This window comes from Frankliniella occidentalis, unplaced genomic scaffold (assembly GCF_000697945.3).
Source record: "Frankliniella occidentalis isolate FOCC.00 unplaced genomic scaffold, Focc_3.1 Scaffold392, whole genome shotgun sequence".
Taxonomy (NCBI): Eukaryota; Metazoa; Arthropoda; class Insecta; order Thysanoptera; family Thripidae; genus Frankliniella; species Frankliniella occidentalis.
The window spans coordinates 128036-131260 of record NW_026267514.1 but is presented as its reverse complement, the minus strand read 5'-3'; positions in this window follow the sequence as shown (position 1 = coordinate 131260).

Here is a 3225-nt window from a genome sequence, read left to right as displayed (position 1 = left end):
GGGGGGGGGCTGGCTCGTGTCGGAAGTCGTCGTGAGCAAGTCCGGGGCCACTCACTCCTGCCTGGTCCATCCGTCCCAAACCAGTGTCACATAACACACACGCAGCCGCTTGACCATCATGCAAAAGAAGTGTAAGTCACCGGAAAGAGCTCCTCTCCTCAAGCAGCTGTAATTATTATTTCAAGTTTCCACTTTCTACGCCGCTGTGCGACGCCGCGCCAAAACGTCCGCGTGGAGGTCATACCGGGCGGGTCACGCGGTCACGCGCCACGTAACGCAGCAGCGCAGCGCGTGTCACGCACGTCACATTCTGCGCCATGCAGACCCATATGTCATGAGCAGCCTCCATGCTACGCTTGTGCTTCCGCCCCCCCTCCCCCTGCGCCGAGCGCCGACCGCTCTGCAGGAATGCTATCTAGTTGAGCATAACACTCCCTGTATTATTTCGTGAAAGTCTTGATGGATGCTGTGTATACTTACTCTCTTGTGCATTCGCATCTCGACTACCGCATGCCGTTTGCCTTCTTCTTCTTCTTCTTCTTCTTCTTCTTCTTCTTCTTCTTCTTCTTCTTCACTCTCTTTTCCATGCACATACTTGGGTTTCCAGGGTATCTAAAAATAGTTGAGGCCTGAGGCATCACCGCGGGCATCGCACTCTATAATAGAACCGTTTAAATTTGCGTGCCTCGTGCCTCGCGTATTCGAGTATTACGACGCGTTAAAATATTTTGAATCGCACTGGTTTTGGAACTGTCGCCAGAGCACTCATTACGACTTTTTAGAGCCCCTCAGCTTAACTCTCTTTGTGTGGTCTCCCACACTGTTAAAAATTCTGCACCCAGAAACAGAATCTACACAGATCGTCATGTACTTTCAGACTATGGTCAAAATCTGTTCGACTGGTACTTGGGGGACAAAGACTTGACCGTTCTTGAAAAGAATTTTTCCTCTAGTATAAGGTACAGTTAGCCTACAGAATCACGATGTTTAAAGACATTAACAGACCGTTCTGTTGTAGTTTTAACAGTGCATGAACACCGTGTTTGTAGGTGTCAAGTGTTGATGCCGTGTGTGTCACGTGCCGTTGTTGAGCTGTGCACGGCTTATACGGCCGCCCCCAGGCCCTCCCCAGGCTCAGTAGGTGATGACATGTCTGACATAGTCTCGCTCGGTGCAGGGAGGGGGAGAGGAGGACTTCTGACTCTATAACCCGTGTTATGCGCTGTAACCGTCCGTCTGTTAGCTTTTTTGTAACCGTCTCTCCGGAGGGCGGTGGCCGGTGGCATGGCTTCGCTTCCCAGGAATGACTACGAAGAGAGAGAGAGAGAGAGAGAGAGAGAGACTGGTGCGGCGGCAAAGGTGCCTTGGTGTGGTCGCGGTCGGTGTGGTCGCGAGGTGGCGGTGGCGCCTAGCGCTGCTGCGGGAACATGGGCTGCAGTGTTAAAAAGTTTTGGCGCACCGGACAGGGCCATGCAGTGTTGCTGAGTGAGTGAGTGAGTGAGTGAGTGAGTGAGTGAGTGAGTGAGTGAGTGAAAGGAATCCTAGCTCTGGCCCCTCTCCTCCTCCTCACTCTCCTCTCTGTACGACTCCTGAGGCGGAACTTTCTGCACGTGCCTCTCGCCGCGAGGGGCCTAAATAAGCATTGGCGGTAATGGACCATTCGGCGCCGATGAGTGCCATTTTCCTGTTGCCCTTCCCCTTCCCCTTCCCTTCTTCCGTGCCGCTGAACTTTTTTTTTTGACTTATTGCCCGCGTGCAGCTGGAAGTTCACGAGGGTCTTGGCGTGAACGGGGTCGAGGAAGTCGGAGAGCTGACTTGAGGACGTCGTCGGTTCGGTCGTCACCAAGTCGGTGGCGGTGCGGGGGTTGCCGGCGGCGGCGGTGGAGCTGGCTGCTGCTGCGGGACCCGCGGACAGGAAGCTCGCGTGATAGCATCGGGATCATGATGATGCGGTTGGTCCGGAAGGGGGGCCTCCTCAACTCTCCTCTCGTCGCGTCTCGTCGCGTCTGGCGGCGGCGGCCGGTGGGAACTAGACCATACTCATATCAGAGGCAAAGCGTTTGTCCAGCAGCCCCGGGCCCGGGCCCGGCGCGAGGTCCACGAGTAAAAGGGGTCCCGATTGAATAATGCTGGTGGGAGCCTGCGGTGCGGCCCGGGGGGAGTGGAGGCGCCACACCGCTCGGCCTGCACGAGGCGACGGTGAGCTATTCGGCACCGAGGAAGTTACTCTCGGTTTACTCCTTGCTTGCTTAGCTTCCCTCGGCTAAAAGATTTTAAAAAAATGGTTTAAAAAAAACTGCGAGCGCCGCGTCTGTGCGAGAGCGGATCATTTCGAGGTGCGAAGACGCGGTGGGGTCACGGGGTGGATAGATGGTCATACCCACACGTCGAATTCCCTTTTTACGCCTGTTCGAGTCCCACGGTGATTCGGTGCAGCAGCGCATCGTCGCGAGGAGCAGGCTGCTCACACAACGCTGCGGTAATATGACACCTCGGGCCAAACTTCTCGTGATCGGTGCCGGCGCAAAGCCTCCGCCTCCGCCTGCGCCTCCGCGCGCGCCGCGGCGTTCCTCATGCCGAGCCGTTTTATACGTCGGAACGAGTTGGTGGCGAGCGGAACAAAAGGGCCCCTGTCCCACCACGACCGCCGCGCCCCGCCCGCCCCGCCCGCCAGGCCATTAGGCGATAGCCCCTTGTTTGCTCCTCTCCTTTCGCCCGGTCCGCTGCAGCCCGCTGGAGCCCCTCTGCAGACTGCTGGAGTCCCGCTGGACAGGTGTCCGCCGCCGCGGCCGATGCCGATGCTGCAGATAGCGCTGGGAAAGCGGCGGCGGCGGCGCGGCGAGTCCCAAAGTTGCCTCCCGCTTCATCAAATATCGCGATGTGCGATATGATAGCGCGGCGGCGGCAGCGGCGGCTGACCGCGAGGTGCTCCCGGTCGTGCGACACGGCCCGGGCAGCCTCCTGGAGGTGGCGCGGCCTGTCACACACACGATGGCAGCCGCACGAGCGCGAGCGCGCGGCCGCACTTCCCACGGCCCGCGCCGACCTGGAGCCTCCTGACGGACAGCGGAGCGACCCGGCGGCGGCCCCGTGGCGGAGAGGGGACAGCAGCGTGCCGGGGGGGACACCACCACGGCGCCCAAGTGTGAGAAGAACGGGGAGATTATTCTTTGTTGCGGAATGGGGAGGAGGAGCAGCGGCTTAGCGCAGCTGCCGCCCCCGCCC